This window comes from Cydia fagiglandana, chromosome 18 (genome assembly GCF_963556715.1).
Source record: "Cydia fagiglandana chromosome 18, ilCydFagi1.1, whole genome shotgun sequence".
In the NCBI taxonomy this organism is placed as follows: domain Eukaryota; kingdom Metazoa; phylum Arthropoda; class Insecta; order Lepidoptera; family Tortricidae; genus Cydia; species Cydia fagiglandana.
Window position 1 is genome coordinate 852471 of NC_085949.1, and position 26520 is coordinate 878990.

Below are 26520 nucleotides of genomic sequence, written 5' to 3' on the forward strand. Positions count from 1 at the left end.
CCATAAACCGGCTAAATCGCTCGTCGCCGCCATTTGCATAAACACGAGACAAGATGGCCGTCAGTGACACTATCGACATCGCAAGCTCTATGAAAAGTTCTTTGTAACTTTCTTGTCAATAAAAGAGTCATATTATTAACCCCTCGTGATGCAATACATACGCAATGCGACGAAATTAAAAACACACACATTGCTTCAAAATGACATGAGGTTAGCGGTTCAAGCGTGAAGAGGTAACAGTCAAACAGAGTTGCTTTCGAATTTATAGTATTAGCAAAGATATATGTAACTTCGTATAAGATGAATAAAGTCTAAGAAAAAAACGGGCCTCGGAAATCAAGAAAAAGTCATTCTTGGATAGATAGACACCTTTAGCCTATTTTCGGCTATATAACAATTTTAACACATATATATCAGTGAATGAACATGGGTTAAATGATATAAAAATAATAAAATCATCTATCCATATATATTCATTTATTTGATAATTACCTATATACGTGTTTATTTTGAGTTATAGTCGTGTGTCGATAGATGGCAGTAAATTTACAGTGACTGTAACTGTACTGTAACATTTACTATGACAGGACCCCTCTATACTATCTATTCTTTTTGGTAAGGAAGGATAAAACAGTTCCGAAACATATAATTTTCCGTATAAAATTTCCCATTCAAATTCAATGGAATAACGATTTTTTTTTCAAACCGGAAAAAAATACCAAAGCGTCCAGTGTCCAAGGCTGGAATCGAATCAGCGTCCCTCAGCCCTCAAGAATTTGTCATATATTATGTACTTGGAGATTTCGACCCATGCCGCTGTGACCGAGTAGCCTAGCTGTTCGGGCATCTGTCGCGTAAGCGGAGGACGCTGGTTCGATTCCAGTCTTTAACACTGGAGGCCTTGGTAATTTTTTCCTCCGTATATCACATTTATTTCGGTTTGTTATATGAATAGTTGTGTGTCTACTTGAAATAAAACAAAATGTAATAATATATTAGGGTATTTAGGGTTCTCAAGGGTCGGCAACGCTTAAATGGCTCCTGTGATGTTGCTTATTTCCATGGGCGACGATGACCGCTTCCCATTACGCGGATCGCCTGCTCGTTTGCTGACTATCACATAAAAAAATATATTTTTAGAAGTAGAAAGTAATTTAATTTGTTCTTAAAGCTTAAAAACTTTAAATTGGCCTCAAATGTCATAAAAAGACAAGGAAAGTTAAAATGCCGAGGTATCCTCAATTCAAGAGAAGGAAATGAGTTTCGGGAAAAGGGTTAATAAGTTTTCTACCTCATTATGTCGGAGGTTCCCAAAAATGAGGTTTGGTCACTTTAAATCCTTTTACAGAATGGATAGGCTCATGATAATATAATGTACTGTTGGTGCTACTAGCGCCAATTAAACTCGACTGAAAAAGATCAGCTGGTAGAAAATGCCGTGTAGCACTAAGTCCGCCCTTTGTAACTGTATATTTTTACATTAAAAATTTAATCAATGAAAGGCCGTGGGTTTTTATAGCAAGAGTAAAATAACTTATTTTACTCTTGCTAATATAATAATTGACACTTGAGTGATAAGTAAATATTCTTATTGCACCACATACAAAACAAATTCAAGATACATTTAAATGTAAATAAACGTAGCAACAGGCGATCTTATCGCTTCAAGCGATTTCTTCCATACAACTTTAGACCTTTAGGCCTACCGTGCGTAGGAAAAAACCGGTTTTTATTGTTCTAGACCGGTTAATCTGACAAGAACTTTATGGGTATATTCTCTTAAAAATCGGTTTAACAATGACGGTTTCACGAACCAAATCGAAACAAAAAGTGTCTTTGCACCAAGTACATGAAAACGGTTTAAAAATTTAACCGGTTTCTTGTACAGTTATGATAACCAACTAAATTGACGATTGATTGATTGATTATCGTTTGGACGCTCGGAACACCTCATAATTCAAGCCAGCCCGATGAAGCACACAAAACATTTCACACTGTGACCCTTTCAAACGGTCATCCTTAACGATAAAAAACCGCTATAAAATGCAAAAGCATTCTTCAACACCCGAAAAACGCGAACGAAGCAGTGTGCGAAAGCTAGTAGCAAATAAATTTGAATAATGGCCGGCAGAGGATTTGTTGGCAAATCTGACTTTCAAATGCGGCCCAAACACGCGATGGTGAAAAAAATTGGTATAAATGTCGTTATCTACCTACTCGCCGCAAAAAGTGGCTTAATTCTGGGTAATTACGCGATTTGCGGGCTTTGCTTAGACGGCATGCGATACCACGCCGGTTTCTGGGGAGTGGAAGATTATTTTAATGCCACAGCGGCGGAATATATCGAGGGGTGAGCGGTCAAACCGGTATTTGAAGTACAAGTAAAATAATTCATATTTATATCTTGACTTTTCGGGTTTGACTGCTTATCCTTTGATAACTTTAGATAAAACTCTTTGTGCATTTTTGACTTCAAAACACGGTCTACCACTTACTCGGAGTTAACCGGTTAAACCGTTAACCCAGTGTCAAATGGTAACCATGGTAACTCCAGGATTAACCGGTTAACCCCGGGTTAGTGAATGGAGCAAGTGGCCCTTATATGTATAATATATGTTTGACTTCAAAACACGTTCAACACACGACTGACACTTATTTTACACGTTATCCTTTCTCCATTTATGTACCAATGTATCCCGTCCGCAGCTTTAAGGATGACTCACGCTAGACCGGGCCGGGGCCGGGCCGGAGCTTCCGGCGCTTAGTTTTCTATGGAAAGCGCCACGTGATCACCGATCAGCCGTCATGGAAAATTAAACGTCGGACGCCTCGGCCCGGGCACGGCCCGCTCTAGCGTGAGTCATCCTAAACATTTCCAAGCACACAATGAATACCTACGTCATGCTGAACAACTTTTACTACAGAGCCAACTCTGAAATCGTGAAAAGAATCTGTTGTTCCATAAAAAACACTGACAGTGATTCTCCGAAATATATGGGACAGCAGATTTTTTTCGTTTCCAGGGTTGATTCATGGTATTTAAATTGTATGATGTATGGACATATTCACCCCTCAAAGTATAGTCAGACACAAAAAAGTCACTCTGTAAAACGACTCCAATTCGAAATGAATTCGCTCGTAAAATAAACAGAAGTATTTCAGAACGGACGTCACTGTTTTCATGATCAATTACCCTGACGATTCTAATTGGGAGCGATCTTCAGTTACTTGCTAATTGATGGCGTAAGGCTGGGGCCAGAGAGCGCGCGGCGAGCGTGGTGAGAGCGTTAAGGCTGTGTCATTAAATAAACAGAAATGTTTCAGAATGGACGTCAAATTTTCATGATGATGATTTTTTTAATTCAAAATGAACGTAGATCATTTTGCATATAAATGTTGGTTATCTAGAAAAGGGCAAGATTTGTCATAAATATTGAGAATCATTATGTAGACTTTTTTTAACGTTTGCTTGACTAATATCGCCACTTTATTGCGACATAGAGTCGGAAAGAGAAGATTCGTGGGTCCCAATACATTCCACGACTCTTCTTTTTCCGCACAGACTATAATATAATCTTATATTAAGCAAACGTTTAAAAAACTTTGATTATATATTATTTGTTTAAAGAACCAATCTTTCCATCCAACCAATCCAACAATCCTTCTTTAGAACCAGTTGAATAATCTATGTGTTCCTATTTACGTCAATATGCCTAAAGTTAGTTATGAAAATATAAGTCTTTGTTTTTTTTTGTCTTTACTCCAGTGAGTACTTCCTACTGAATTCAGTGAACTAAAATAATGATCAGTGAAACAAATTAGTCTGTCATCTGTGACATTATTTAAATGTTCTTGTTATTTTCTCGAGTTATCTATTCTTCCAGTACGGCTACCACCAGTTTTGACATTGACAGATACTGACAGTAACTTACTTTCTATGCATCTCGCTCGTATTCGCATATTAGTGCAAGCGAGATGTATAGAAAGTAATTTACGTAGACGCGAGCGTATCTGTCAATGTCAAAACTGGCGGTAGTGGTTCAGGATTATTATGAATTAATTGGTAGGTACTGGAAAAGTAATCGGTTTTACTCGCAACGCTTGTATGGGAAACCGGCGTCTTTTCTGTGGACATTACGAAAAGTAACGGTTTGGATATTTTTAAAGTTCCGTATTTTCGCTTATCACATAAGTAACGTTTAGGAAGAAATATGTTTATAATTTTTATAGGCTTAGAGATATTCTCACTTTGCTGTCAATAATTTTTCACTTCACTTCACATTTTTTCACATCACTTTAAAAAATATTGTAACCTGGATAGATGCGCTTCAATCTTCTATTCATATCCTGCATCTCTAGCAGTAACATTTTCTTCTTCCTGCCCTTATCATCTCTTTCTCTTCCATTCTCCTCTATCTTTCGTCACCTCAGCACTCACTCCTTTCTTTCTTATATGCTCTTTCACAAAATCCATCCATAGTTTTTTGGGTCTACCGTCCGTTCTACGTCTATCAACATTCGTCCCTAACATCCTTTCTATAGTTTTTTTAGCAGTTAGGTACATATTTGTTAGAAAGTGATGGCAACAATGACAGGCAATAAAAAGCGACCATCATAAACTAGACGTTGTATATTTATCTTTCTATAATTTATCTTTCGTCTCTATGAGCAATTTAATGCAAGCACACACATTGCTTTTCTGGAACATTTTCACATTTCGCGACATTCCGTTTATATTATTAATGTTACCAGCCGTCGTTTAAGCGTGTCGAATGGATGGCATTACCTAACGACCGATCTGGGCCGTTATTGGCATCGCTGCAAATTAAGTTGCTACTCATAAAGCACATAAATTTAATGTTTATTAAAATAGGCACTGAACAGAGTAATTTGGGATTTTAATAAAGGAATATGTTAAATCTCCTACGCGAGTGTTTAGCTCAAGTAGCGACGGGCCATAATATCCCTTCTTCTTCTTTTTCTCCCTTTTTTATAAACATACCTTCCTATCCCTTCTTCATGGAAAAGAAGTATTTTTTTCTTCCGATATTTTTGGATAATATAAGTGTAAATTTTCTAACACGTCGTGGAATCGCACGGAGACGCGGAAACAATGACTATGTTATACGATGCGCTTTTCGCTTACAAATCAAGATCCTACAGTACAATAGTACATTGTGCAACATGGGGCGTAAGTTGAATATTGCAAACGAGAATAAGTTAAATCGCGACGGCTTGCCAGAGCGATTTATAGACTCGAGTTTGCAATATTATTACGCCCCGAGTTACACACAATGTTTTTCATCACACTTGCGATGCAAAAATTAACGGCGCGATTCGTGAAATGGATTAGAGATTCACTAGATATGAAATAGTAAAGATATGTGACGTTCCACGGCAAAAGGTACCATTGCCCCGGCTGAATATTGGAGTGGCGTTAATAATAGAGTAAGCGCCAGCCGCCATAAGGTACCTTTTGCCGTGGAACGTCACATATCTTTGCTATTTTATATCTAGTGAATCTCTAATTCATTTCCCGAATCACGCCGTGAGTATAAAGACAAAAAACTGTTAATGATGTCAATAGAAACTTCACAACTCCCTAGGGAGAACGCTTTTTCTATACCTCCCGCTAAACCTGCATGCAATTCCGCATTTACTAGGCCAGATGAAAAGTTAAAAACCGCAGCACCGGACGCCGCTCCGTAGTACGTTTGCCAGGCAGTGTGATAATGATAACCACCTTAAAAAGGTGTTTGCCGTCACTTGGCAAGGGTTGAGAATACGAACGTGTCAAGTTGAACCGTAAAAACAAATCTAAATGAAATAAAGTTATTTTTAGACATTAATTTTTTTTTGATGTAGCTTTAAAATTGTTGTAACTGTCGGTTGTAAAACGTGTTGATTGCTTTTTGAACAAGCATTTTTTTTAACTATACCAATTTTATGGGTTCACCATTTGTCAATATTGACTCTACAATTCCTATATTTTTTGGAATAACCATTAACACTTCCAAATAACTATTAACACTTCCAAATAACTTTAACATAGATTAGGTATTCTTTATATATGTCTCTAAAAAAATCTCTAGTTGTTGTTTGCCCCGCCACGCATAGAAATATATATTCAAATCATCTTTAGACAGAATTATGAAACTGTCATGCGAAAACTCGCACGATATACCTGGGTATAAATCCAGAACCTTCTTCAATTACCTACCAATCTTTTACATTATTAATAATGATAACTCATACGTGACTTAATAGTTGAACAAGCAAAATTCGTATTTCTCACCTTTTAATAAGGTTCACGAGTTACAATTACAACGCGTAGATAGGCTTAAATCGAGTAACTATTCCAGCAAAATACGCCATTTTAACAGTACAAAACAAAACGAGAGCTGTGCTCATCGAAAAAGGCTTTTATTTCCTCGTGTTAAGGTTGAAATGGGATGCTTGTTGTAAAAATTGTATGACAGGCACGTCTCTCTCAGGGGGAGCGCGTGACTTTAGGTTTAAAAGGGAAACGTGGATTCGATGGTCGTTAAAGCTAGGTTTGGGATCAGACATATGTGGGTCATACATGTAGTAGCAATTTTTCGACTTTTTGCACAGTGCACGTGTTAAATATATTGTTTTTGTTGCTATTTGTTTGTTTATTTACCGAAATAGGTATAATCGAACTTATTGTTGCCATGTTTCAGCTTACATTGACTTCTGATAGTTTTTCGCCCAATTAGTTCATACTGGTACATAGGCGTGTACATAAATAAAGGTAAACAAATAAAAAGCGATCCTGTCACGCGTCGAGCGTTGGATGCAGATGACACACACGGAACGACATTATAGACGGGACAGCCTAAAACAGTCTTATACGGCCCCGACACTATCATGGATACTGACATTACTTTGACGGAATGACGTTTTTAGTGATAGTGTAGGGAGTGTCATGAAGGAATGACGGCAAGTAATGAAGTTTATTTTAATAATTTCCGTCAGTATTGGAGTTATGTCAAAGTAATGATACTAGAAATGACATTATACTGACAGTGAATTGGTTAGAATGATGGAATCAGAAATGACAGAAAGAATGATGGACGATAATGAAGTTATTAAACATTTTTAATATTTTTGAAGAAATGTCAAAATAATGACATTATACTGATAGTGAGTGGAGCGCATCACTCTAATCCCTCATTTCGTCATTTAAAGTACTTTAGAAGAAGGTTTTATACTAACAAGAGTCATTACTGGCATTTAAATCAATAAGTGAAGTATACCTACTCTATTATCATTGCTCTAAAGTTTATTTTCACTTGACTCTTAAGAAAAAACATGCAGATTGCAGAATACGATGCACAAAGAAAATCTCTGTCCCTTTCTAAAAGTTTCCATACATGAAATAAAAATTAAAAACCTTTTATTTTATGTTGTTTACAACAATTTAAATTATATTTTTACCGGGAAACGCGAAAATCTAGATTTAGTTATCTGCCTCTTTATCGTTCGAATATGCAAAAGTGAGGATGATGATCATGAAAAGTGATAGAGAGGTTAGATAACGAAATTTCGTGTTTCGCGGTAGACCCCCAGATTGTGATGGATTGTGGTAGTGGCGCCCCCTACTCAGAGTTTCGAGTAATATTCCCTATTCAGGGAAATAGAATAATATTACGCAATACTCTGCGTAGGGGGCGCCTCTAGCACATACTGAGGGCTTACCACGTAATTTCGTTTTCTGCCTCTTTATCACTCTTGCGTATTCGAGCGTTAGAGACTGATAACGAAATTTCGATTTTCGCATTTCGAAGTAGACCCTCTGAATTTGCTAGTGGACCCTACGCCGACTTTTGCGTAATATTCCCTTTTGCTTTTTATTTCGTGCATAGAGTTCAATATAATTTTTAAAATATGGTCAACATCCCTATTTTGTATATTCTGTATATGGCCTTATATAATAACATGTTGTAAGTATGCATCTACCCTATAAGTAAACTCTCTGGTTTATGGCATTATTTATAAACGCGTTACTGACCTGAATTAGCTATGAATAGTTTTGATCTTCTCGTTTTGGTCTTTATCTCTCATTTTGACTTATGTATTTGTAAGAAGGATAAAACATATTAACTAAATCAGGCCTGTAAAGCTTAAAAAGTTTTATGAGTAATTGAGAATGAATAGTTAGTGTTTATGGTTGAATGTTCCATATAAGACTATCCCGTTCGAACTTGCTTTATGACGGACTCTTTTTTTATACCTCCTTAATTCGAACCTCCACAGATATTGTTTTTACTAAACGTCAGGTCAACCGCAGAAACCCCGACTAGTTTTAATCAGCAAAATCCTAACCACTTTTTTAATAATTAATATAATTATGTACAAGTATTAGTATTTCGGATACCCCAAAAACCTGTGTCTTAAAGTGGGCTATAATGGTTTGTACAAAATAAAACAAAAGAACATGTACATTAAATTACAATGAAACTACACAATAAATTGAATATAAACCAATCCAGTACTTACGGTGCACGGAAATCTCAACGCTACGACTACACATATTTCGTCGGCTAGAAGACTGGCATCAACTAACAAACAAGTTGTTGCGTTGCTGTTTGCGAGCGAGAAAATTCGAATATTGGCGAGAAATTTTAAATTTTAGCAATGTTTTAAGCTGTTATTTTATATTTTAGCGCTTTGATTCACTTTACCGGATCCGAGACCGGATCCGGTGAATTTTGCCGGATCCGGTATCTTGAAAAATGTGCCGGATCCGGCCGGATTACCGGATCCGCCGGACCGGATTGCAATCCCTACATATCAGGTACCTTTTTTCTTAACTAAATTATACATTCTTACATAACAGAAGAATCCAGTAGGTACAGTCAGCGTAGTATGGTAGGTAGCATCCAAAGTATTCAAGTACACCATATAATAGGTATGTACTTTAAGAATAGTTTGATTCCCGGTTCGTGGTAAGAATAAAAAAAAATATTTGGATACATTTTTTAACTAGGTACCAATTTTTCACACAGTCATGGCGCACGCACGCACGAAAAGGTTGAAACAAATAAATATTCTTTTTAGTTAACTATTTCTTTTTCTGCATTTTTCTGGCTTATCGGGCATAGAGTTGCCACAGTACATAGTATAATTACGACAGGTTAGAAATATTTGAATCGATGATTGAATAATGTCTTGGTTTTGTGTTCTTCAAAACGTACACGTCAACATAACTAAGAACGGTTAGGAAAATAATAACTTAAAATTCCCCGTGAAAGGTAATGATGAAAATACTGATAGAAAAACTGATAAGTGTGTGGGGAGATTTAGGAATGTCATGACCTGACTGGACCAAACGCTGGAGCGTCATGAAATTTCATGTCATTGCTAATGATAGTGTCGGGGCCGTATTACACAGATAATTATGAAATAATGCTTATATCCCGTGAGTATGAACGCGTATGCTTCCGCAATTATTTATTAGTTAGCATTAGTTTTGTATGTTTTTGGTTTAGACTTTTAGATCATGTTTGTCATTTAGAGACTTTAGACTCTTTAGATGATACAGAAAAAAAAATAGTAATTCTGTAGAGCGGTTACCACGATACAGGCTTATCCTGGATATAATAGTTCTCCACCCACTTAGGTAATTATGTAATTTTATATCTTTTTTTCCTAATTATATTTTTTTATTATGACATTTATGACCATCAAGTTGCCTTGGTCAACGCCTTTCTCCTTCATTGCGTGTACGACGAGGGTAAGAGTCCGTATGTTTCGTAGTTATGAACGAGGGGCACACGTGCGGGGGATGTCGCATTACGCGTTCGCACTGCGATGGTTTTTCCTCAGCTAAATGTTCACGCGTGTCGTATTTAGTAGGTCGAGAAAATTGTTTGGATGGATTTTTACGTCAGCTTTGATGTTATAAAATCGTAAAGATTTATTTTGATTGTTAAGGCACAGTCAGTCAAATTGTACACATAGAAACTATCTTTTTTTATTAAACTATCAGAGAATGGTCAGACACTTTTGACGCTTAGTCTGATCCGCTACTTTTGATTCTGAGTTCCAACTGTCTGTATTTACGCTTAATGTGAAGTCATTCGAGTCCAGCAGCTATAAGGTTTTGGACCTTGGAATTGACATTTAACTATCCCCCCATCAGTTGTCGTATTCCTCATTGCTGAGGGTCATGATTCTCTCGATGGCTGATCAATTTCTCATTGATGAATAAAATTGATGATGCTCCTCCATCTGTCTATCCTTGGTGTCATGGAGAGCATCATGTAGGTATAGTTGGTCAAACCAAATTTGTCAGTAAATAAGAACAAACAATATACTCATCCTTTTCTTTTGGGTGCTGGTACTAGTTATGACAAAGATAGTATGATTCTTTCTGTCTATGTCTGAAATGAGACAGTCCTTCGACAAACTATAGCTTAGTGTCAAGAGTTGAGTGGATTTGGTCGGACCATCTAGTTGTACTGCGATCTCGGTTTCCTTTCCATTGACTCCAGTAACCATTCAGTTAGCTAGTCAACCTAACCCATTTATTCTTCCTCAACTATAATAGTGTTGACATCGCTCAACGGTTCTCAAACTCCGCGAACTTCCATCGGATCGTGAGTTACTTATATTAATAAACCGGCTCAACAGTGGCAACGAGCTTGTCTTGGCCATCACCCTGCAGGACTCGCTAACAGGGTTACCAACTTTGCTAAAGAGCATGTAACGTGTGGCCGGGGCCGGGATGTGAGAAGAGGTGGATGTGTTAGTTTTACTATATCCTGAAGGAGTGTCAACTGCGAAAGTAAACATGCTTTTTTCTATATTATTTGTGAGACTCCAGGATAGCTAAAGCTAATAATAAGATTTGTTTTAGAATTGGGGAGACCTATGTTCAGTAGTACAGTCACCTGCAGTAATATGTTACGCAACGAAGGCCGCAAAAAATATCTGATTGACCGAAAGCGAAGCGAAGGTCTACGTTTTGACTCGGGCATTTTGCTTTTGTATGTCCGGATGTTCTCCTCTACAGGTCACAATTCTTAACAGATTCTCGTGAAATTTTGTAACCGAATTCTATGAACCAATAAAAATTTTTTGTCGAGCTTTTTTTTTAAAATTTTACAAAATGGAAAAGTTGTGATAGCTCTCGCTTATACAAATAGTCGTATCGGTATCATAAGAAAGTATTATTTTTGAGACATATTTACAGATTAAATGTCAAAAAATTCAGAAAATTTATTTCGCTGGTTTTGGAGGTATTAAGATATTTAGTTTTGTATGTCCGGATGTTCTCCTCTACAGGTCGCAATTCTTCCGAATTCAACCGATTCTCGTGAAATTTTGTAACCAAATTCTATGACTCAATATATTTTTTTTGTCGAGACGGTTTTTGGAAATTTTTCAAAATGGAAGAGTTGTGATAGCTCGCGCTTAAACAAATAGTCGTATCGGTATCATAAGAGTGTATTCTTCTTAAGACATGTTTACAGATTAAATGGTCAAAAATTCAGAAATTTTATTTCGCTGGTTTTGGAGGTATTAAGATATTTAGTTTTTACTTGAGAATGAGTAGCTATATTTCGTCACCTCATGTAAGAACGATCATGGTGTATTTTGCAAACGTTCGCTTTTTTGTTTGCACGGAAGGTCTGGGTTCGATCCCCGGTAATTATATGCTGGGATATAACTTATTGTATTTTTTTACACTTAAATTTCATATCAATTGTTGTTTTTATTTTATTTTTTATTTAATTTACTCAGTTTTAAGCTCTGCTCGCGAGGTCTACAGCTCACAGAGCCACTAGTTTTATTTGTAGAGCTATAAGAGCGTGTCACATATTTAAGCGGCCATCAAAGAGCAACATATTATTGCAGGTGACTGTACGCGCTGTGTGGACATTGTAAAGAAGGCCTGCCAGGGATCTACACAGGCGCCAAATTAGGAAGGCGGAAAACCTCATAGAATGGAGAGCTTTGGTGCATAAAATAACGACTGCATGTACTGGTATATTGGTCTCAATCTTGAGCTGCTTCTTCTTACTCTTTCCAGCCTACACCAATTGAGCGGACTTTCTTCTCAACTGATCATCTCCAAGTGGTGTAAGAAAACTCCACTTTCTTGCTTTAGATTTCAAGGCTTTGGTCAGTCTTAAGTTTGAAATGGATCATGACCGTGGCCAGTAAGCACTGAAAATGCTCTGAGCTATTTCTTTTATTCGTATAGTATCTTATCCCGATATAACGGGATCCCAGGATCCCGGTATTGGAATCCCTAGCCCTGAGTCATAAAAACCAAAACGTTGGCACTTTTTGGGCACGCTGCACGCGCTACAGAGCCGGCATGTTGGCCCCAATAAGTCGAGCGTTGACATTTGAAGCGCGCAAAACGCATATATATATTTATTTTGGTTCAACTCTGTCCACGGAGCGGCTGACGCGACGTTGCTGCTCCGTGGACAGAGTTGTGCGGTTTTGTATGTAGGCTGCAAGCAAGCGTACACCACGCCTACGATGACGAATACGCGTCTATGCAGCTACGCTTCCGTGGACAGTAGGCCTTACTTGGCTAAGTTATTATGCCTTATCCACAGGCATGTAAATCTGCAAACTCCGCAGCATCTCTTGCGGCTTGCGGCAGCTCGGCTAACTCGATTCGCCGCGTGCTCCGAGTCGTTAAAAACGAAGTCGCGACGGCGACCATTGAAAATAAACTTGGTTATCTTGCCGTTTTAACTGGTTTTAGAAGTTTCGTGTATTGGCTTTTACGGAAAATACCTATGTGAGTATGTTTATTTTGTATTGGTTCTTATTGTGGGTTTCATGGTAGCTAAATATAAGCTCAAGTTTCACAAACGGGGAAAACCTTCGGGAAAGCCGTCAGATTATTGTAAACATTACAAAAAATAAAGGTTTGGATACATTTTCTAAAAGTATTTTATCTAACAGAAGAGGTAGATTTTTTTATTATGAATGGGCTTACTCATGGCCACAGATTAGCCGAGGCGTAGACGTGGCCTACGATGGAGCGAGCTCAATTTAAACATGCCTTTAAGGATAAATTCGGAAAACTAGGCTCTAAAGTCTGTTTATCGTACTTATATTTTTCATAGAAAGTCACATTTACCTTAACTCATAACCAGGGATCGTTAATTTTCCAGCAATTTTGGTGCAGCATAGTAAAAATAAAGGTTTTTCTAAAAAATTTTTTAGGGAGAGGATTGGTTATGCTTAATATTACTGTTATTAACCCTAATTATCTATTCCACCTAGAGTAGGGCATACAGATGCGTTAACCAACAATGCCGCACCAAAATTACTGAAAAATTAACGATCCCTGCTCATAACTAATAAAGTAAATAAAATAAATAAAATAAATATTGGTGGACATCTTACACAGATCAACCTAGCCCCAAACTAAGCAAAGCTTGTACTATGGGTGCTAGGCGACGATATACATACTTATATAGATAAATACATACTTATATACATAGAAAACACCCATGACTCAGGAACAAATATTTATATTAAGTTTATGACACAAACACTTTTGAGTCTCAGCTGATCTTTGACGGATATTTTGACTTAATGGCGGATTAAATAGAACTCATTATTGAATGTTGTCGTGAATCGTGATAAAGTTATGGACTCTTCCATATACTTCCAACTCTAAAACAATTATAATGAAGAAACAATCACACAGTAATTTAAATATGCGGCTAAATAATAAAAGAAAAACTCCTTAAACATCAAAACTCCAATTCAACACAACATATTACAAACTAAATATTAATAACTTAAACACTATATGTTAAACACGCTCCTAAATCACATGCAAATTGCGAATATATCATAACATACGAACGCTATGACAAATCGCGCGATATTTCACCGACGCCGCGGTCTCTTTATTGTCGGGCGTGTGGGGGGTTAACTATTTTAATTATGTGGGGTAGATATGTCTGTTAACTTATAGGGTAGGGGGTTGATTACTGTAGCTTTAGTAGGTATTGTCATATAGGTAATTATTTGTAGACAACTCGAAAACTAGGGCGTCCATACGGCCTTCGGCCTCTTGGCCAGGTACAGCTGGAGAGGCGAAGTGCAGAAAGACCTTAGCAAACTCCGCGCCGTCGACTGGACAGAAACTGCTTTGGGCAAAAGAGTAGCATGGCGGTCTTTAGTGTCGGAGGTCAAGGTCCACTTAGGGTCGTTGCGCCAAAGCAGTACCTAAGTAGGTAAGTAACTAGAAAACTGTTAACTAGTGAAGAGTTAAAAACTCTGATTAATCCCCCGGGCGGGTAGAAGCTGGGAGCAGTCTACACTCTGACATTCCCGCCATTTTTGAAAACGTGGCGCGTGTGCCGTGTCCTTGGATATCTGTAATTTCTTTTTACTTTAAGATGGCCACTGACGAGCCTTCCAACAATCCAAATAGCGAGGCTGCCATCCAAAATCGGTCCGTGAATGTCAAAAACGTACAATGGTTAATATTAGGATGCCGTCCATTTGGATGAATCCATTGTAACGACATCCTATTGGAAGGCTCGGCAGTGGCCTGCTTAAAGAATGTTTTGAACGTGTTTAATTATGGCCAATAGTGAATAATATTTCATTAAAAGTGTATCCACGTATTTTTAAACCTTTCATTATTTAGCAGTCACATATACCTACTACTATTAGTATTGACAATACATATTTACTTAAGGGCCCGGCCACATGTCAGCGGTGCGTCGCCGCCGCCGCCGCGCGGCGCGGCACCGCAGAAATCTGCGGTGCCGCAAACCGCTCTGCGGCAACGCACGCCGCACCGCAAAATTTAGCGGTATCGCCCGGCGGCGCCGCAAGGCGGTGCGCGGCGAGCGGCGACGCGCGCGGTGCCGCAAAACGGTGCGCGGCGCCGCACGCGGTGCCGCCGAGCGGCGTGCGCGCCGCGTTGCATAGTAAAGAATAAGGGCCCGATTCAGATTTTGAAATAGACATCTATTAGATATCTTTTAGACATCACCAAGATACGATAAAGATATGTTTAAGATCTAACCTGTCAAATTTGACATTTACGCGATTCTGGCCGCCTTAACGACCCTTGAAAGATTTTCACAGGATATGACTTAGAGATCCAATTCACATCTCATAGATATCTTACTCTATGTAACGTAAAAGTGACATTGGTTGCCCGAATTGCGCTGCAAAAGAGAACTAGTTGATATCTAAACTATAACGTATCTAGAATGGATCTAGTACGTGTCGTCTCTTGTGAATATCTTGAAGTTCGAATACGGCAGTAAAATTCGACTAAGGTCGCCTCCAGAAACTCGCGAACTAAATTGACATGAGTTTGACAAATAAAATGATTCCAGGAATAGCAAAGAAAAAATAGTCACGGGTATATGTCGATAAATGATATCGATAAGTAGGTAAGTTATTGCAATTACTACCCAAGTCATAATTATAAAGGGGTCACAACCGATTTCGATTTATATGAATGTGACGAGAAAAGTGGTTGATTGAATTGTAAGATTGTGATGTGACGTTACCGATCAAATAAGGAGGTGCGGATGCGAAACTGACAAATCTATCCTAGAGTCGGACCAAGAAAAGTCTGCAGCGGATTTAACAGCCCACGAGTGTAAGTGTTATTTATACGTCATAATTTCATAAAATTTTGACGTTTAAAATAACACGTGCACTGCGTGGGTTATCAAATCCGCTGCAGACTTTTCTTGGTCTGACTCTATGCAGGTTTGGGGGCAAGTTCTTTATTTCAAGAGCTCAGTTTTCGCCATAAATTTAAAATTGGTGATTTAATTTTATACATGTGGCCAGTAGATGACAAAAATTAAATGAGAAATTAATCACATTGTACGAAATATTTCCCCGTCAGGGCCGGCCTTGTTTTGTATTTTGTGCCAAAATCACTGTTTCTATATTATCACCTAACTTGTTATTCTAGCTGTAAGTTTTCCTAACAAATGAAACAAAATAAATAAATATCTATTTAATTACAATATGTTTATCCAATATCCTTGTCTCTAATACTATTAAATTGCACAATTTTCGAAATACCAAGTAACAGTTGTAAAATAACTTAAATAAGCAGAACACGTGTGAAGTGATCCATGTCTGGTAGTCGAATTTTATTCTTTACTATGCAACGCGGCGCGCACGACGCTTGGCGGCACCGCGCGCGGCACCGCTAAATTTTGCGTTGCGGCGTGCGTTGCCGCAGAGCGGTTTGCGGCACCGCAGATTTCTGCGGTGCCGCGCCGCGCGGCGGCGGCGCGGCGGCGACGCACCGCTGACATGTGGCCGGGCCCTAACGTAGTACTGCCAGCATGCAGCCTGCTAGCTGTCACTTGCAATATATTATTTACCAAGTAAACTAGTATTTCAATTTACAGAGTCCAGTAAGTCTGCTGAAATAAACAAGTTATTTTTTTATATACTCTACATTTCTAAGTAAACTCGCTTCTTAATACTGTAGGTACCTAAAATCACTAACATATTCAACTGTTATGAAAACACTACCAGTACACATAAACTGTCACCCTCCTGATAGTGACGTTTAAATCCATATTCAATTTAAACCTCCCTTACTCGCAGATGATAACATTGGGATTCAAATAAAGGGCGGATCGTAAAGCACACGCGTCGACGAGCCGGTTTACACGTCACGGCACGGGTACGATACGGGTACGAGGGTTAGGAGCTGTTCGTTTTTAGGGTTCCGTTTCTCAAAAGGACAAAACGGAACTCTTTTAGGATCACTTGTGCGTCTGTCTATCTGTCCGACCATTCTCCCCCTCAGCATTTTATTTCCGAAACTACTGGGTCTAAAATTTGGAAAAAAAATACACAAAATAGTAATTTACTTATAGATGACAGGAAAACCTATTACAAATGTGCAGTCAAGCGCGAGTCGGACCTAATTACTTAATCAATTAGTCAGTTAATTAGTTAGTTTGAATCAAAGTACCTATTTCAAATTCAAGTCTAAACTCTAGGACGTGTCGTATAATATAAATAACTCTTCTCAACAAGATTTATACGTACTTCGAGTAAGTTGCTTCTTTTATCGACGTGGAACGAAGTGCGACTGACTGATACCGCGATTATTGTGCTAGATAGTAATGATATTTCATACAGAACCTCGTGAAGCCCGAGAAGGACAAGTCCAGTAAGTACCTAGACTTGGCTCACAAGATAACCGCCATGTGGGATGTTGTCTCGACGATCATTTTTCCTATAGTCGTGTCAGCGAACGGTTTCATAGCGAAGAGTCTCGACCAACACCTTTAGAGGCTCTCGCTGGGTGGTTGGATCTCGTCAGATGCAGAAGGCGGTAATTTTGGACACGACGCTACTATACGCGTTGTGTCCAAAATCGATTCCTCACTCTGCGGCTCTGGCCACCGGCAGCTTGGGCCCTGCCCCGTTACCGGCGGCACCCTAGGTTAGGTTTTTTATAATGTGTTTACATGTATTTTTTATTATTTTTTATACACTTTTGTATTTTACTTTTATATTCATTATGAAAGTACACAACGGGACTTAATCGGGGATTATTCATAATGTTAAATAATCGTGAAAGTTTAAATCAGTGTTTTACTTTTATATTCATGTTATAAACAACCTAACTTAAGATCAAAAATAGATAAAGGGAATAATAATATTTCATACCAACATTACTGGCTAGTGCAGTAAAAATTAGTCGTATAGTGTAAATAGCCCTTCTCAGCAAGATTTATACGTACTTCGAGTAAGTTGCTTCCTTTATCGACGTGAAACGAAGCGCGACTGACTGATACCGCGATTATTGCGCTAGATAATATTGATATTTCATACCAACATTACGGGCTAGTGCAATAACAATCCGTCGTATAGTGTAAATAGCCCTTCTCAACAAGATTTATACGTACTTCGAGTAAGTTGCTTCCTTTATCGACGTGAAACGAAGCGCGACTGACTGATACCGCGATTATTGAGCTAGATAATAATGATATTTCATACCAACATTACAGGCCAGTGCAGTAAAAATCTGTCGTATAGTGTAAATGTTCTTCTCAACAAGATTTATACGTACTTCGAGTAAGTTGCTTCCTTTATCGACGTGAAACGAAGCGCGACTGACTGATACCGCGATTATTGCGCTAGATAATAATGATATTTCATACCAACATTACGGGCTAGTGCGGAACTATTGCTTTATTGCTAAAATATATCATGTCTTTGTTACTCTAGTTTTTCTGAGGGCTAGGTTATATAGAATGGAGTGGATAGGGGAAAGTTTTGCTTTTCTATTTTTTTAGCAATAAGTATAATTCAAAAGGAACTTATTAAGTTGTATAAGATGACGCATATTATAAATTACTAGAATGTAACTTAATGTTATAAATATATAAATGGGCACAGTAGTAATACTAGAGTAGTCATTTAAGGGCGTCACTGATAGCAGGCAACAACTACTGTTAAACAATTTTTAAATAAAAAGTTAACAATATTTATTGTAATTCTACATGCAATATGTTGACATTAATCGTATTGTTTTGCGAAGAATGACTTCGAATTTTACATTTTAAAAGTAATTTTAAAACCAGGCCGTAAATCCTCTGTGGCGCTAAACCAAATAGGTTGGACCGTTTAAAACTACAGATGTAGTGAATAATTATTTTCCATTGTATATTCTCGAAAACGTTCGTATTTGTCATGCTACTTCTGTCAACATCAGTACTTTTTGTACCGAGACTGACTGAAATAGCAAGACACGTTCGTACGTTTCCGTGAAAATACGATGGAAAATAACTACGCACTTTATCTGTACACTAGTGTAAACCTAGCATTAGGGTTCAACATATTTCGTTAATGGCGTTAATTCTACCGCTGTGGGCGTCAGTAATTAAGGAGGGTGTCAACCCTAATAACGTAGTAAGAAACTTAAGAATGTATGTAATTTAGTTTTTTGGATCTGTTTTTGACAGGGTAGTTTTGTGGGTCATTTGATTAATAACTTAAAAGGAAATTACAGGGGTATATGGGCTTCGGGTATGTTTGAATTTACCCTCATTTAAAGTTACTGAGAGGTGTAACTGGATGGTGTTTAGCAAAAATGAGTCATCCGACATCCATTTTGCAATAAAATGTCAACTTTATGCGTCAATTTTTTGAGTTGACATCTTATTCAAAAATTAATGTGGGTTGACACATTATTGCGTATCAGCATCCAACAATTTATTAATGATAGCTTTTTCCTCTTATTTAATCATATAATAGTGCACGTTAAAAAACAGCTTTTCATCAATGAAAATCATTTCATTTCAAGCTTTCGCTCATATCACACTTACTATGTATTTACATTATAAAATTCGGACTAAATTTGACACACATAAGTTAACAATAACATACATTATAATAAAGTAGAAAATAATAAATTTATAAATTGAGTGATTTAAATCATAATAGAAAAAAATAAATTAAATAATGGTAAAGAATGTGTGAAAGAAATCTGAAATGTCAAATATTGAATATCTTGAGCATTGCGGGGGTGTCAAAGCTCCAGGGTTAAACAAACTTTGCAACCGAGTGAAACATAGTTATACTTCTACAACGCGAGGAAATGTAATGTGTGTGTGATGTAGGTAATGTAGAGGCCCAACGGAGCCGAAATGTCCCGTTTGATAAAGGTTCCCTTTAAAATACAAAGATTAAAAAAAAACGCTAGGAAAACAATAACTTATAATATTTTTAATAAAATCCGATTAAGCGCTATTATATATAGGTATCGAAAAAGTATAAAACTTTGCCTTTAAATATAACTTTGCCCACCGCGTCGCAGTTCTTTAAAAGCCGAATAACTTAAAAGTAGTTACACAGATACACTTTCTTCACTTTCTTCAGTGAGAGACTTCACTGAACCGTGACGCGGTAGGCAAAGTTATGTTGAAAAGCAAAGTTTTATACTTTTACGGTACTGATATAGAAATGTAAACCAAGCCGCAAAAATGCATGGCCACTTTATGAATAGATTACATGCAGCTCGCTGTGTGGCGTCGCTCATTTAGATTTAGGGCAGACTAGCTAGTTCAGTAGCCGGTCTGTCTTTTGCAAGAGAGATTACAGACTGTAACCAGGCCGTAGATTACTTCAATGAGATGGAGTAAGTATAGAGACAGTTGTGCCACTTGTGCCGTTCTCGAGAACGTTCTCCCGTTTTATGGGAAACGTAAATTGAGAATGTTCTCGGGAACGGCTTTATGTAAAGTGTTGCCAAAAAGAGAGCATATCTCAGATCTCTCATGGAACCAAGCTTTTAACAATACGCCCTAGCTATCTATAACTAGCTATAACATAATAGCTAGCTATAACAAAATCGATATCTTAGTATGGATGTCCGTTTTTCTAAGATCAAGTACGCCATAATGAATGTATGGCGAACTTGATCTTATATAGAAAATTGGACAGACTATAAATATGAGGCTTGGCCGTTTCACTACCTACGTTATTACCTTATTAAAGTGACATTCCATTTCCAACTGCAGCTGCAATACTGTTCATTTTACTATGGAAATTGACAATGACAGCGACGCGTTTCCATAGTAAAATGAACAGTATTGCAGCTGCAGTTGGAAATGGAATGTCACTCTTACGTATAAAATAGTTCTTGTAGTAAACGGTATGATGCAACATTAAACATTAAAATATTTTGGGTTTGATTTGAATTCATTTTGTAACTTGCTTATTACTGTTGAGTAGGTCGTTCCATCCCCTTTTAAAGGGGATTGATTTACTAAACATCTTCCCTATCCCTATGTCAATTTTCAGACCTGGCATAAACATTTACAGAAGTCTCATGCAAACTTCGATCCCATAATTTAAGGGGTTGGGGGGTAAAATTACCAAGTTTAAGCTGTTTTCTTGAAATTTTAAAACGTAGTTAAACGCGAGATCTTATGACAGGCAATCTATGGCCCAAGCTTATTAACATTCACAAGCTAAATGCAGATTAGGGCGCGAATGGTGCCGGCTCGAACCGGCGCTAACTTTGGTGAAGACATGTAATAACATGTCTTCACTTAAGTTACAGTGTTACATGTCTTCGTTGTTACAAGTTCCGAGCTGTTATTAGTTAACATTGCTTCTCTTGCCATTGTCCAATTTACTTTATCCTTAAAGTTAGCAAATTAAAAAGCGTACGTTCTAGCCTCAGTTGCGCTTAATAGGGCAAAAAATGTTGTATTCAAAAACAATAACAATACCGGCCAAGTGCGAGTCGAACTCGCGCACGAAGGGCTTCGTACCATTACGAAATAAACGACAAAAAAAATCACGTTTGTTGTATGGGAGCCTAGTAGTAGGTACTTGTATGAAATAAAATGTCATATACTTACCTACTAAGAACAAGTGACCAAGGCCTCCAGTGTCCCAGGCTGACATTTTACTTGTTTATAATGTATTAATAGTGTCTCTACTTGAAATAAAAACAAATAAAATATAGGCACTTGTCCCACCGCCGACGATGAGCGATAAGCAAGTAGAACGATAAACTAGAAACGAGTGGGCGAGCGGCGAGAAGCGAGTGTTAGCTGCAATAGTTTTATCGCTCGGCTATATGCGAGTGTTCGAGTGCGACGGGCTACTACTCGCGTCACTCGCTCGGGCGGTGCAGCGTAGCCGAGCACGCAGACGTCGCAGACTTGTTCAAACTACGAAGCGAGCATCGCCGAGCGAGGACCGCTGAGCTAGTTTTATCTTATCGCGGCGACAAACTAGTAGAGCGAGTGTTCTCGCCGGCAGTGTGAACAGCCAGCGATGAACTATTAATATATGTGTCTCTTTTACTAACACAGGATCTTAATCTTTTGTTCAGTTCTTGGGCGAGAAAATCGCCGATAGTTAATCGGTTACTCGCTCTTGGTGGGACAAGTGCCTATTCTGAAAATAATTTAATTTGTTCCATTACTTTCTAATAGTACTTGGATGGTTTTACGGTGCTTGATATTCCTTGTGAGTGAAGTGGTCGTTAAAACAACAAGGCAGATTATTATCTAAGTGTTGGAAGCCAGCGCTGATGCGCAGTGGCGTCGAGGTGCGCTGGGACGGGGGAATATACGGGCTGAAGTTACGGTTATAGAAGCCATAGGTATCATGGGCTACATCACTAAAAAAAACCGGCCAAGTGCGAGTCGGATTCGCGCACGAAAGGTTCCGTACCATTACGCAAAAAATGGCAAAAAAAAACATGTTTGTATGGGAGACCCGACGACACCGATGACGACGACGACGATGACGGGACGGACAGACGGACAGCAGAGTCTTAGTAATAGGATCCTCCCAACTAGCAAATCTATGTGCTATAAAAGTTGAGAGCACGTTTTTATTTTCGCTTTTTGGTGCTATAAACGGTGTAAAAACAGTCGAATAAAAGTCCTGTAAGCGTTTACTCAACGCGAAAAGGCGCACTTATACAGACTAAAAGTGTTATAAAAATAGAGTAAGCGCTGTATAAGAAGCAAATCGATGCTGTAAGAGTCGAGTAAAAGTTGATATAAAGCGCTTCTAGTGTTTTAATAGCAACGATAGTGCTTTTATTCGATTATTTGTTCTATAAACATTATCAATTTGCTATTACTCAGTGAAAGTGTTCTATAAAAGCAACCGCACTGCTTTTTCTCAGCAAAAATGTTTCGTAAAAGTAGCCGAATTGCTTTTACTCGGCATTTTGAATGTGTAAGAGTGCAGTAAATGCTTTTATTCAACAAATATGTGCTAAAAACGATCTCAGGTAAGCGATCATATTTCAATTATTTGATTAAGTTTGAGGCCTAATCGTCTTCACGTATGTAATAAAACAAAAAGGTACTTAAGTATTTTTTTACTGCTGTCATCCATGACATTTATTTTTACCGTGATTGTGTACATAAGTTTTTACTGTCTGTAAGTACACGTAATACAGTAAAACCTAGCGCGAAAAATACTTTATTGATAAAACCAAAGGCACTGGTTCATATATATTCATGGGCCGCCTATTTTCTTAAATTTCAATAAAAAAATATTAATTAAAATAAGTAAAAATTTGCTTACACGATCTAGTTTCTGTTATATCTCATTAATTCGACTATAAGTCGAGTAACTGCGTTTACTGCTACACTTATAGCACATGTTGTCGCCATGTTTATGGATTTATAGTCCGGTGGCCGACTGCATGAAACCCTACCTGATAAAAAAATAGAATAATCCTACTCTGTGGGGTAGCTGACTTTTAGCAGCTTCAACTGCTCTTGGTCGGCCGTGGCTTAACTTGGCAAATTTTGCGCAAATGGCAAAAAAGTGGTACAAATATTCATCAAAAAAACAAAAGTGGTCAGCTACATCCTGTGTTGGCAGGTTCCTGTGTCCGACCGAATTTGTGGTATAGTATGAATCAAGTGATCTGAGCTAGTTCACTCAAAGAGTCTCAAGAATACAATACCATTGAGTGGTAAACCACAAATTAGGATAATCTCCTCGTAGTAAAAGCAGATTATAACCGCCTTCATGTGTTAGTATAGATTAACGACTCTATTTCTTTAAACAATAGACTACAAAATACACTAACTAAATAATGGCTAACCCAACTTTTTTTTGCATTTAACAACCATCGACACCTGTCGTGGCTAAGGTGCATGTGACTTTCCAAAAGATTGAATATGATATTTTCTTTTTAAACCATTTTAACCCCATTCAACACAACATAAGGTTTAGAATTCAATATACATGCAATGTACTTCTAACTTATTTTGTAAGTAAATTGGTTGGCGCCTACGAGAACAAAAGCAGATAATAGGATTGTAATAGAACAATGCCATTGTTAGTACAGGTAAGTGAACAAGATCAGTTCAAAAAAATTTACCTATACCACGTGAGCTACAATTTACTTCATCGAAAAATAGAATGTCACTTGTATGGTAGGATTGCTGCCATTCACATTTTTTTTAATGCGGACGGACTGCAAAAGCTATCAGGCTAAGGTGAGGCCGACCAAGACATACGTCAAAAAATTTAATGTAGGTATTACAATCAGTTTTTTTCATTCTATTTTTCGATGAGGTAAATTGTAGTTGTCACGTGGTACCACAAATTCGGTCGAACACAGGAACCTGCCAACACAGGATGTAGCTGACCACTTTTGTTTTGCTGTCCTCAAAGGCAGCTATCCTACCCTGCAAGTTTCATTCTATTATACGATGGGGTTTTTTTTTTTGATGAATTTTTGTGCCACTATTTTGCCATTTACGCAAAATTTGCGAAATTAAGCCGCGGCCGACCTAGAGCAGTTGATGCTACTAAAAGTCAGCTACCCCTACAGAGTAGGATTTTCTATTTTTTTATCAGGTAGGGTTTCATGCAGTTGGCCACCGGACTATATTGAAACGTACAACATGGCTGACTTGTGCTGTTAATGTAGTTCAAAACTCTTTAATAGTACTCTAAGCTGAATACATTTTGAATAAAACCTGTAAATACACTTCAGCTCCTATAACAGCGGTTTGAGCCCCATTACCCGAATTATGATATAAGCGCGCTGTTACAGCAGCATTGTTGCCAAATGGTTATTGGATTGCTTTTAATAGGCTTTTATAGCAACAGAGAAGAGAGTTGAGTAACAGTTGTATTAAAGCGCCTTATTCAGACAATTAGCTATTCTATAGCTGTTATATGATTTTAATAGAACAATTATGCTGAATAAAAGTGATTTAGTAGCGCTAATTCAGCATTTATTAAAAGGTGGAATAAAAGTGCTAAAAGATAGTGCTATAAACGTTTATACGACATGATTATAGCACTAATTAGCGAAAATTGCTAAATAGTCGAGTTAACCGCTATTATACGATATATTGGTGTTTCAACAACCGTAACTCGGCTGTTATACGATTACAGGCTGAGTAAATCAATTCTTATACGACTATTTTGCTAGTTGGGCTGTTTTTACCCTTTGTATAAGGAACCATTAAAACCCATGCACCAATTGCACCACCAAAAATAAGACCAGCAAACCGAAAAAAAACTTACGTGTTGAACTTGTGGACTACAATTGTAGTACTGGACTATACTCGGATGGTTTTACGGTGCTTGAAATACCTTGTGAGTGAAGTGGTCGTTAGAACAACAAGGCAGATTATTATCTAAGTGTTGGAAGCCAGCGCTGATGCGCAGTGGCGTTGAGGTGCGCTGGGACGGGGGAATATACGGGCTGAAGTTACGGTTATAGAAGCCATAGGTACCATGGGCTACATCACTAAAAAAAACCGGCCAAGTGCGAGTCGGATTCGCGCACGAAAGGTTCCGTACCATTACGCAAAAAATGGCAAAAAAAAACATGTTTGTATGGGAGACCCGACGACACCGATGACGACGACGACGATGACGGGACGGACAGACGGACAGCAGAGTCTTAGTAATAGGATCCTGTTTTTACCCTTTGTATAAGGAACCATTAAAACCCATGCACCAATTGCACCACCAAAAATAAGACCAGCAAACCGAAAAAAAACTTACGTGTTGAACTTGTGGACTACAATTGTAGTACTAGACTATACTCGGATGGTTTTACGGTGCTTGAAATTCCTTATGAGTGAAGTGGTCGTTAGAACAACAAGGCAGATTATTACCTAAGTGTTGGAAGCCAGCGCTGATGCGCAGTGGCGTTGAGGTGCGCTGGGACGGGGGAATATACGGGCTGAAGTTAAGGTTATAGAAGCCATAGGTATCATGGGCTACATCACTAAAAAAAACCGGCCAAGTGCGAGTCGGATTCGCGCACGAAAGGTTCCGTACCATTACGCAAAAAATGGCAAAAAAAAACATGTTTGTATGGGAGACCCGACGACACGGATGATGACGACGACGATGACGGGACGGACAGACGGACAGCAGAGTCTTAGTAATAGGATCCCGTTTTTAACCTTTGTATAAGGAACCATTAAAACCAATGCACCACCAAAAATAAGATCAGCAAACCGAAAAAAAAATTACGTGTTGAACTTCTGGACTACAATTGTAGTACTGGACTATACTCAGATGGTGTTACGGTGCTTGAAATTCCTTGTGAGTGAAGTGGTCGTTAGAACAACAAGGCAGATTATTATCTAAGTGTTGGAAGCCAGAGCTGATGCGCAGTGGCGTCGAGGTGCGCTGGGACGAGGGAATATACGGGCTGAAGTTACGATTATAGAAGCCAATAGGTATCATGGGCTACATCATTAAAAAAAACCGGCCAAGTGCGAGTCGGATTCGCGCACGAAGGGTTCCGTACCATTACGAAAAAAACGGCAAAAAAGCATGTTTGTATGGGAGACCCGACGACACGGATGACGGCGACGACGATGACGGGACGGACAGACGGACAGCAGAGCCTTAGTAATAGGATCCCGTTTTTACCCTTTGTATAAGGAAGGAACCATTAAAATCCATGCACCACAAAAAATAAGATCAACAAACCGAAAAAAAAATTACGTGTTGAACGTCTGGACTACAATT